Raw genomic sequence first — 12,373 nt, 5'->3', positions numbered from 1 at the left:
TCTCCCTTTTTAATTAAATTAATCCTTGCAAATAAATAAATCTAATTTATTTATTAAATCCCTTAGTTGTATTTATACAAGTTGCATCTATTTTAGTTCAAATAAAGTAATTTTATTTTAATTAAGGTCCTTTTCCCTCCTCCACTTGCATTTTCCTACATCTCCCACTTGCCTCCTAAACCCCTTCTAGATTCTTCTAATCACATCCAATTTAGCCTAATTCATCTCCTAATTATTGTCACATTCCTAAGCAAAGACAACTCACTTCTTAAAGCCTCCAAAGTCTTCCAAACCATTAAAGGCTCTTCCATAACCATTTATGGTTAACTCAGCTTTGACCTTTGATTAGAGACTTTCCTCTAACTTAACCATCCTTTTGACTCAAGGGTCTCATCAAGCATTCATGGCTTTAACCTTGGTTATCCTATTAACCCTTGCACAAGAGTTTACCCCTTGGGTAAAAGCTTTATCCATTGGATAACCCTAACCTAGCCTTTAACCCTTACCTCCTAGGGTAACCTTCATGTCTTCTCAGATATTTAATGCTTCTTGCATCTCCTCTCAAGCAACATCTTGTTGACAATTGTCACCATTTCATTGGTGAGAATTGTAAACATGGATTGGTTATCTTTCAATCCTAGCCCTTTTTAAGATTATTCAATCTTGACCATCCATTTCCCTATTTTCCCTGTAAATTGAGCTCTCATTCCTCATTTTCATATCATCCAAGTTTCATGCATATACAATATAGTCTAATTTACTAAGGATTTTAGCCTTTCTTTGTTAAAACATCATCATAAACATTTAAATGCATTTCATTTTCATATCAATAGTATATCCATGCTAGCATATCATGATTAGGATAATTTAGTAATATTTTTATCATATCATTATCATCATACTAGCTTAATCATCATAGCTTTAACATCATATATATCTTAGAATGCATTCATGCATATAAATCAAATATCACTCATTCTTGGAGTTGTCATTCCTAAGTCACTTGCTCAATGATCTAAGAGAAAAACATTGACTTTAGGGATCCTGTGAGATAGAGAACAATGGGACACCCCTTGGGAAGTTGAACTAATTGAATTAGTTCATATACTTGCATCAAGAGTCTCATTGGTGTGTGGGTCTTTTAGATTCAATTTATTTGTTTTGGTCACCACATTTTCACGCATACATTTCTGGCGCCCACCGTGGGGGACATCCTCATAAATAACATCATTTTTTGTGCAGGCTAAGGATTGCAAGCACATTGGAATACCATTTTAGCGCATTTGGAGTATACTTTAGTGCATCTGTGGCAAACAGTAGCGCATTCATTGCACTGTTTAGCGCATAGGGCTCATCTTCTAGCGCTTTTGAACTTCTTTTTAGGGCATAACCTTCTGTGTTTTTTCTATGCATAGAAGTATTAACGCTACACATTCAGGCATCAGAGTAATGCTTAGGGGTCTTATTTTAGCGCTTTGGCACCATTCTGTAGTGCATATGTGCAGAAGTTTAGTGCATAGCTCTGACAATGAAAAGAATTTTTTTTTTATTTGTCCTTGCAACATCTATAGTATATGTCCCTGCAACAACTTTTTTCTATAACAACTAAGGTAGAATAAGTATTACTAGTATACAAATACAAAGTGCCTACCTTTGCACCTTTAGTGACCTTCCAGACATTGTCTGTAAATGTAACTATGTAGCCATCACTACCCAGTTGTCCTACATAAATTAAATTTCTTCTTAAATTAGGGACATGCCTTACCTCCTACAACAACCAGTCATTTCCATTTTGCAACTTGATTTTTATCTTTCCTTTTCCAACAATCTAACAGGGCTCATCATCACCCAAGTATACCAGTCCAAAATCACCTTGAAAATAATCTAGAAAATATTTCCTATGGAGTGTGGCATGAAATGAAGCCCCTAAATCTATTACCCAAGAATCATTAATATTATCTAAACACATAATCAAGGCATCTTGTAAAGTATTACGCGCAACATTAGCTTCCTTATTGTCATCTTCATTTTTGTCTCTTGTTTGCTTTTTTGAAACCAACAATCTTTCTTTAAATGTCTTGGCTTTCTGTAGTACTAGCAATCCTTTCTTCCTCTTGATTGAGAGTGTCATTTCTTTGACTTCCCTTGTGACTTCTCACACCTAGGCCATTTTCCTCTTTCCTTTGAGCTTCTCATGTTCTCTACATTCAAAACAATACCTGATGATGTTGAAGTCTCACCAACAACATCATCAAATTTCAGTGTTTGTACCAGAGTCAGAGTTACTTACAACCATAACCAACCTATTCCAGCTTTTTGGCAAAGAACATAAAATTAAGAGAGCCCTAACCTCTTCATCAAAATTAACTTTTACAAAAGTAAATTGGCTGGTAACTGTATTAAATTCATTTAAATGATCTGCTACAGATCCTCCTTCACTCATTTTCATATTAAACAAATGCTTCATAATAAATACCTTATTCGAAGTTGAGGGTTTCTCATATAATTTAGCCAGTGCTACCATTAGTTCTACAGTCATTTTTGCTTTTGATATATTGAATTCTACACACGGTGCAAGGCACAACCGAATGGTTCCTAGTGCCTTTCTATCTAGAATATCCCAATCTTCATCTGACATCGCAGTCACTTTGTTTGTCTTTCCTTCCAATGGCTGCCATAGATCCTTTTGATATAGGTAATCCTCCATCTGCATTTTCCATAATTGATAATTTTGGCCATTGAACTTCTCGACCTTGGATTTGGTTTCTTTCATTGCTGCCACTCAAATTTGAAATTCCTTGCCATTTTATAGAAATACACGGCTCTAATACTAATTGTTAGGGTTTAGGCCAATCTAGAGCAAATATATATTAACAATTACACAAAGATGACGAATCATACACAACACAAATAACACGGAGTTTTAACGTGGTTCACCCAAGATGGGCTACATCCACAAAAGAAACAATCATCCAATCTTTTATTATTATCTAGTAAATCAGCACAACAACATTACAATGCCTTATACATTCCAACCACTTATAACAAGCAATTTTAGGGCAACATACAAAATCAGCTAACAAAATTAACCCTAACCCTAAAATAATATTCTCGTAATTTTTTCCTCGTACTTGTATTCGTGTACTCATACTCATATTCTCATACTCATACTCGTAATCTCCTACACATATGAGAATTTTGGGGGGAGCCTTTGGCTATCAAATACTCTAACCCTTCGAGCCGACACGTCCGCCCAATGAGTGTACAACACTTTCATGATCAATCACCACATACCAACACTATGAGTTTAGGGCACAAAATTAGTCATTTAAATGGTCATAAGTAGGTGCAAGTCAAAACCAGTTGTCAAATGAGATTCTAACTACTTGTCGACTTTCCCCATAAATATTGTCTTGAAATCAAGTGCCAAATCCATGTAGAAAATTCTTTAGGAAACTAAATAAACTTTCTATTACTTGTCAATACTTATATAGTGTACACAAACCTTTTTTGGTGATTATGTGCTCTTTCATGGCCATTTTGATGAACAAGTGAAAATGCAGAGAAAATTGGTGGGAGCTTTGAATTGTCAATGTTTAGGAGAAACTCGTGCCTTATTCCTTTGGTTAGAGTGCCAAGAGTCAGGCATGGACAAGAAATCATAATATGGAGGTTTTTTGAATGGGGGAAGTCTGAAGGGTAAATCCCAAAAATAAGTCAAGTTGGGGATTGAGGGCGAGGATTACCTTGTAATAGGTACCAAGGTGAAATACAAGGGTGGATATATCAATCTAAAAGGAAAAACAAAGAGATAAATAGGGTTTTGAGGAATGAAGGAAGGTATGAAAGGGATACACAAGAGAAGGGATGTTTGCAACCCTAACTTTGATAAATTCTTAATGAAAATAAGTCAAAGACTAGGGTATGAGTAACAACCAAATGAGGTATCTTGGTTAGGGAAGGTCTAACTCCATGATTTGAAACACAAGAATTGTTTTTTTATCAAATACTAGGATGACAAGTGGATATATAAGGGGTACTTTGGGAAGTGGAAACTCAATACCCCCCCCCAAAAAAAAATAAAGGACTTAAAATTTTAGTGGAAATGATTAGGCATTGAGAATGTGATCGATTGTTATCAATAGAAGAAGTTTGATATCTTGGTGATAAAAAATTCAAAGGAAAATGGGCAAGGATGATGTGAAGTAGGTGAAAGTTGTGACATCAATGTAAAACCCAAAATTTCACAAGTTCAACAACTTACCAAACCTAAATAAAATGACTAGAAAAAATCAAACACTTAGAATATTTTCAATTATTTGTAATTTTAAACATTTATTAGGTACATGCGGATCCACTCGATATTATTACATTACTTAAATCAATTGCAATTTAAAAAAAGGGTTATACATATAAAAGGGAAGGGACTAATGAAAAAAATGATATTGTAGGATTGAGTCCCAAGGACATGTTCCACCAATTGTCATAGTGAGAATCTAGCATAATTTGGGTGTAGACCAGAAATGGGAAAATTCAAAAAAATATCAATATTGACATGCACTTCAAGGTAAACAAGGGTCATGGCTACACAAAGACACCAAGGCATCTACATGACAACACAAAAAAAGGTACGACATAATATATATTAAGGAAAACCAATGAAATGGAATCCTAGTGGTTTAAAAATATGGCTATGAACACAACTAAGAAATTTAATTACATGTTCACCATCCCTCAACAACTTGAACCCACTTGCACAAGCTCCTCTGCCAACCCTAAATGCTCTTTCATAAATCCTTCCTACAAGATTCTATCTTAACCCAAGATAAGGATGCCATGGTTAGGTACCTTCAAGCAGTAGAGCCAAAATTCTTCAATCCTCTCCCCTCATTCAATTATCTAGCTATAATGCTTTCCCTACCATTCACAAGGGGCTATCAATATTTTAGCCAGAGCCTCTCTCAACCTCCATCCATATCCCAAAACCCCATCTCTATTTCTTATCTCCCTCTAAATTCAAAACCTAGCCCTATTCCATCTACCTCTTATTTCAATCCTTCATCTCTCACACAGTTACAATCTAACCCATCCAAACTCAATCAAAACCTCCCACTTCTTATTTGAATCCCTCACCACCTTTGCAACCCAAACCATCCCAACCCAATCATATTCCATCCACCTCCTAATCCAACCCTCCATCCCCCAAATATTTACAATACACCATCCCAACCCAATCCTATTCCAATCCTCCGTATCGCAAATCTTTACAATCCACACCAATCCCAATCCTACAAATCCTACTCATCCTAATCTTTGTTGACTTCCTCCAAGTACTGATGACTGTCAATCTAATGATGACATTAGTATTCTCTCAACAAACCCTAATCTCTTGGTCATTTCTAACCATTAATCTTGGAATCCAAAGTAAATTGTTAATTCTTCATTTGAGAAAACTAAAAATGAAAGGCCTTCCAAATTAGTATAATTGAACCGTTTCATCATATCCTTATGTTATCCATTTAATCTTTCATCTAAAATCCTGTTGTTGGTTCACTAAGCAATCAAATTCCTCCATTCATACATAACTCATCTTTTCGCATCCAAAATCAAATGAAGAGGGAACACACATGATGCATTTCTTCTTCTACTCACTTTAAAGGAGTATTTGAAATAAATAAGATAAAAGATGAATAATTATTTGATCATTCATTTTATTCTCTATTTTTTTGTTTTCAATTATAGACTATATATAAAAAAAATCCTCCAAATTTATGTAATAGATATTAAATAATATGAAGCCTAAAACATCTAAATAAAATGAAAGTATTTCATGTCTTCTTCTTTATGGAGCTTACTTATGTTTGCACATGAAATAATAGTAATCAATTGCTTCCCTAGAGGGCCCACCAAATTTTATCTAGGTTCATCTACACATTATGATAGTGTAGATAATTCAATGCTTTTAATCTTTATTAAAATTGTAGTTGTTTTATAAATGTTCAAATTGATTCAAGGGGCATTGTAAAAATCAACTTTAGTGGTGAATAGTTTGGCAACTTATTCAACCAATTGAACTTATAGTGCTGATTTGTCTAATATCAAATGAAACGCCTTACAACACAAAAGTCTGTGGCATACTGTTCAAATACTTTTGTCAATTTCTATTTGAAAAATATTAGTGTTTTCAAAATCAATGTAGTGGTCCCATGGTCTAGTGGTGAGGACATTGGACTCTGAATCCAGCAACCCGAGTTCAAATCTCGGTGGGACCTATTTATCCGTTTTACGCTTTTAGGTAACTCCAGTTTCCTGGTCAAGCCCTGTTAAGTGCTCCGGATGAAGCCTGCACTCGGTACGCTTAATTCTTAAATCAGTTGCCCACCACTGATGCATCCAGTGAGCCATTCTAAAATCTTCCGTTTCCGTTGCGTTCAGATTCATTGTAAATCTTGCACAGGGCGTCAAATGCCCTGTTTTCGACTCTTTTACAATCGCCGCCAAAAAAATGTCGGCAATTAAATGGTGAACCCCAAATATGGCAGGCATAGGGAGGTTATTCAGGCTACATACGGCAATTTTCTCCACTTCTGGATACCTCAGTATTGTTACCTACGTGTGATGTATGAGGTATAAATTTGTGCTACAAAATATTAACATTCCAACATCTCTTGAATTCAATTCAATAGTGTGGTTAGTTTAGAATAGATAAAAATAGAGATGAAGATAGAGGGGGAAAGGAAAAGGGAGAGAAAGAGATAGAGAGGTGGAGATAGAGATAAAAATAGAAAGATAGATATAAAGAGAGGATAGAAAAGAAAAGCATTTGGTATGATGTCTTTTTGGATCACGACTTTTCTTTTAGTATGATGTTTCTTTTTATCACAAAATATTAGTAGTTCAATTGTTAAAAGATTACCAAAAAAAAACAAGTTTTTTAATTATTCTTATGTTAAGATAAAATTAAGTTTTATTTCTGTTATATAAATATTAATAGTTCAATTGTTAAAAGATTAAAAAAAAAAAGTTTTTTAATTGTTCTTATGTTAAGATAAAATTAAGTTTAATTTATGTTATATAAATATCATATTAAGGAATGAACTTGTTAGAGTCTTGGTTTAAGTTTAAAGTTTGCAAACTTAAACTCTTTGTTTTTAGATTGGACAAATGAAATATCATGAAAATGAATATAGCTATCATTATGTTACTATCCATTTATTGTGTTTTGACTATTTTGTAATGCCATACTATAATGACTCTTAATTCTACTATATTACTATTTTGCTATAATACATGTCTATATTATGTTGTCATACTATTATGGTCTTTAAGCTACTTTTTTGTCATCTGATTATCACTCTTTAAATATTAGATTGGTAGGGAGTTAACAAGCTATAATTTACTCTTGATTTAACATATAATATTATTTTTGTTGTTATTTTAGAAAATAATAAAGCTCAAAAAATTATAATTACATTAAAAAAATTATTCAATTATATTTGCTAAAGTTCCAAATTGGATAGGTCTTTTTCAAGCAAGTTGTTATTGATTCTTATCTCAAAATATGTGATAGACATTGCATGTTTTTCTCAAATTCACAACTTTTAATAGAGCACTCATGGAAAGAAAATTGCAATAATAATTAATTACTTTATATGTATCAATATCCAATTTTAGTGTTTAAAAAATATTTAATTTCCATTTTGACTACTTGTTTCACTTTAACACGCATCTCACCTAGTGTCTTGCACACACATGAAAGTGGGGCCAAATATAATGGAAAAATTTTTATAAGCAATTTGCCCTTTTTCCTTATATTTTGGGCACACTTTGATTAGAGTATCTCAAATGCAATTAGTAACTTTCAAGTGACATATTCTTGTGAAGAGAGGAAAAGCTAAAGCCTAATGGTTAGTGCATAAACCAAATTAAAGCATAAATAAAAACATTCAAATGCACAAATCAACCATTATACCTTAGTTCTTCACTTCTTCCTTAGATTGAGTTTGATGAAGTAGAGGCACCCTTGTTGCTCCACTTGATTTGCTCCTTGGATGGTGGATTGTTGATTTCTCTCCACTACACAACAAGTTTGTATTGGATTGGATGATTGAGTGATGGATAGATATTGCTTAGATGGGGAATGAATTTGGCATTATGAGGGTGTGATTATGATGGAAGTGGATGATTTGTGAGGAGATGAAACTCCAATTTATAGATTGGAGGAGGCCAAAATGAAGGGTCAAGATTGATTCAAAATGAAGGGTTTAGATTGAAAGAAAGTGGAGGAGAGGGTTGAGAGGAGAAGTTGGGAGATTGAAAATATTTGCCATAAAGACATTTTTTGTCTCCACACCTCTCAAGGTACATGGGAAGAGTTTCCCAAGTACATTGGAAAGAGAAAAGGAATATAAAATTCCTTGGGGGAAAGGGAGAGGAATTAAAAATTCCAAAATAAGAGATGTGTCGGAAGATTAAATGAGAAAAGGAATTAAAAATTCCCTGGGAAGAGAAGGCATGGGAAAATTCAAAGAATTTGAATTTCTTTGAAAGGATCAAAGTGGGTAGCATTTAAGATTGGAGGATGATAGGAAAGCCATTTATGGCAAAGAGTTGACTCATCCCTATCATGGTTGTGAATTAGGGTACCTGCACCTGCAACACAAACACTCAATAGATCATTACAAGCATGGTTAGCAAATTGAAATAAAATGAAAGATAAACCATGACAAAATGACCTATCACCTCCTAAGAGATGTGAGTGTGGATTTTCTCTCAGATCTAGATGAGCAACCCCAATGACTTGACTACACCAAGACAGAGGATTTAAAATGATATGATGTGCAAGCTAGATAAATGCATGATTAAACTAGATTGATCCAAGAAGCTAATTATGCTAATGGAATGCATGATTATGCTAAATGATAGATGCAATTAATCTTAAAGATGATCAAATTAAGCTAGATCTAAGATACAATTGCCTATAATAACAATTCTTAAATGATATGCAAAAATGGATATGCCTATAATAACAATGCTTGAAATGGGATGAGATGGGATCCTGTGTGCTCCAAAATGGGGGATATTTATAGGATTTCCAAGGCCAGGGGTGAGGTGGCAGGAATCAATGGTCAATATTGAATATGAAGATATCAAGGGTCAAATTAGAGGAGGTTGGAGAAGAGGTTGGAGGGAGGGACACTTGTCATCTTTGTGGTGACAAGTGTCAAGGAATCTTGCTCACAAGAGGGCAAGTGTCCAAGGGAGGAGACATGTGGCATAAGTGCCATGTGTTTCAAGGGGAGAATATCCAACCCATAGGAGGTTAGGATAAGGAGGTTAGGACGAGGAGGTTAGGATAGGGTTAGCTAAACCCAGGATTAGGTGGAATGGGTTAGGTTAGTGGGTGGTTAGGCTAGGTGGTTAGAAGTTATGAGGCATGTGGGAAATTTGAATTTAAAAATTCAAATAATAGGAAAAGGGTAATTAACTTTCAACAACTCATAAATTGATTTATTTTAATTAATTAGGGGATTAGAAGAATGAATTAAATGGGGGAGGATTCATTAATTAAGATTAATTAATCAAAAGGGACTATTGAAATGAACTTATTAAATAAATCCTTATATTTATTAATAAGCAGGTGAATGGGGAATTTAATCAAATTGCTAATGAATTTAATTAAATTGGGAAGGGGGATTAAGTAAATAATTTCTTATTTAATTAATTATCTGCAAACCATTTTTAGGTGTATACATTTTGCCCCTCTTTGAAGTGAGGTGTGATGACGCGTTGATTCAAAGAATAATCTCATTTTGATGATGTTGATGTGATATTGGTTCAATAGGATGCCCCAGACATTGATTGATAAATTGCGATAAAATGATGCCCCCTCAGGAGATCAATTGAGATAATTGACATTTGGAGTATTTGAGTCTTTGCGAAATTGATGTCCTGATTAGAAATGATTTGATTTTTGCAACATTGATTAATGAAAGTGCGAGTTCTTCGATCATTGTGATGTCGTTCTCGATGTGATGATTGATAGAGTTTCATTGAATTGATACGATTGATACGATTGATGGGATCAAGATCAAGTCTGGTTTCAGGAATGACACCTCCTGTATAAGAGAAAGATGATAAAAGCGTTTGGTTTCAGGAATGATACATTCTGTATAAGACATGATCAAAACATCTGGTTCCAAGAAAGATACATCCTATATAAGACATGATAGAATAGATCAGATGCAATGGATTGACAAAATTGATAAGATTGATTGGATAAAGAACTGACATTTTGTTGATATCCTATTGCAGGAAGCTTCAGATATGTTGATGTTGGTACATTTGAGGGAGTAGCATAAGATTCACTTTGGGTCGACAACATCTCGAGAGAGATGAGTCATCATTCGGATTGTGTAATACACTTATGATGATATATTGATGATTCCGGCGATAGATTTGGCCTTGGATAAGATGAGCTTTTGTGATCCTATGCAAGAATGAAATTCAATCTAAATACAAATGCAAATGCCAATGAAATGCAATGCTGCGATCATACCAGTCACTGGGTTATTGCTTTGTGTCATCATTGAGCCTTTTAAAATGTGGGAAGTGAGTGCAAACATTGATGGTATAATTGAACCATGATGACCTGAATACTACTTTCTTGGATGTTGATATTGCAAGTTAGTACAAGCATCGAGGTATAATTGAACCAAGATGACCTGAGTGTTGCTTGCGTAAAACACGCAGTATTAATCATTTCAATATGCAAATCAAAAATATCTTTGATGATACTCCAATGATCATGTCTTGAGACATGTTTGCACATATTAATGATTAATTTACAGACAACAGACAAGAAAATATCATGTTCCGTCCTTGTTCCTCTAGTCAAAGACATCTTGGAGGTGTTTAGAAATCATGATAGCAAAAATCAAGATAGATAAGTTGAACCAAAGTGTTAAAATCATTAATCAAAAGATATCATCCATTGAAAAGTGTGTGTCGTGCTAAGACTGACATGAGATAGTTTGATGGTTGATAATTTGATCTTGTGTTCAACATTGGATGTGTCTCAGTTTTCGCTTGACAAGAGTTGTCTAACTATTGTTCTACCCGTTTGATTAAGCTCAAAACTATCAAAAATTTTGCCCCCAGTTAAGTGCAGGATTTTGCCCCAAGCTTAGAAACAAATTTTATTATGATATACCCAATGATCCAAACCATGGTGAGAAATCAGCTGCAATGCTCGTGTATGTACAAAGGATCATTTGTGGATAAGAACAAGCGCTGATGGGAAATGAAATGCAAGTGAAAAGATGCATGAACCTAATAGATGGAAGAGCTAGCTGACAGATAGCGCCTGTTGCTAGGTTTTCACCGTCTGTTTTTATTGCACTTTTTCTCATATTTGATATTTTTTTTGTTTTCGTTGTTTTTGTATTTTCTGATTTTCCACTGTTTTTTATTTTTTTATTTTTTATTTTTTTGGATTTTTCTGCTTTTTCACTGTTTTTTATTTTTCTTCTTTTTCATTGTTTTGATTTTTTTGCGCCTTTACTGTTTTTTGTTTTTTTTATAATTTTTTTTTCTGCTTTTTCAAACATAAAACTTCTTCAGATGCATGCTATTGATGGGTTCCTCAAGTTGATCCTTGTCCTATGTTGATAGTTGATATGCTCCTGACCGAAATACTGTTGTGACCACAAATAGACCTAACCAGTTTGGTTCAAACTTTCCTTTCTTTTCTCAAGCTACCTGGTTGCATGCATTTTCCTTTAGTACTAGTTCTCCAACTTGAAAGGATCATGGTTTGACCTTGTGATTATAACTTTGGCACATTTTTTGCTAGCACACCTTCAAATGATCAATGACAATTTGTCATCATTCATGGATCAATTCTAGCTCTTGCAGTCTAGATACTCATTGTTCTTCATCTGGGCTAAGACATTATAATAATACGCGTAGAGAAGGTATCTCTACTTCTATTGGCAGTATTGCTTCTCATCCATAGAAAAGAGAGAAAGATGTGGCGTTGTTTGGTGTGTGGATACTGGTACAGTGGGCCCATAGAGCAGGGTTCAATTGAATATGCCAATCTTTGCTAGCATCACTCATTGTCTTTTTGAGGATTTTCAAGAATAGTTTTGTTTGATGCTTCTGCTTGCCCATTCCCTTGTGGATAGTAGGGTGTGGAAAATATGTTTTGGATCTTGAATTTCTCACATAGCTCTTGTACATCTTGGTTCTTGAATGGTCACCCATTATCAGTGATAATGGTCATGGGTATACCATAACGACATATGATGTAGTTCAAGATAAATGCAATAATTTGTTTTCCTATGATATTTATGATAGGTACTGTCTCAAT

General features: G+C 34.2%; 1 non-coding gene across 1 annotated transcript; it reads left to right on the top strand.

Moving 5' to 3' along the window:
* Positions 1-6,200: 6,200 nt before the first annotated feature.
* TRNAQ-CUG (transfer RNA glutamine (anticodon CUG)) lies at positions 6,201-6,272 on the top strand. The gene has a single exon. It is a non-coding gene; the product is annotated as a tRNA-Gln (tRNA).
* The last annotated feature ends 6,101 nt before the right edge of the window (positions 6,273-12,373 follow it).

The sequence above is a fragment of the Cryptomeria japonica genome, chromosome 3 (genome assembly GCF_030272615.1).
Source record: "Cryptomeria japonica chromosome 3, Sugi_1.0, whole genome shotgun sequence".
NCBI classification, from domain to species: domain Eukaryota; kingdom Viridiplantae; phylum Streptophyta; class Pinopsida; order Cupressales; family Cupressaceae; genus Cryptomeria; species Cryptomeria japonica.
The sequence above is the reverse complement of the archived record's forward strand: the minus strand, read 5'-3'. Positions and strand labels throughout refer to the sequence as shown.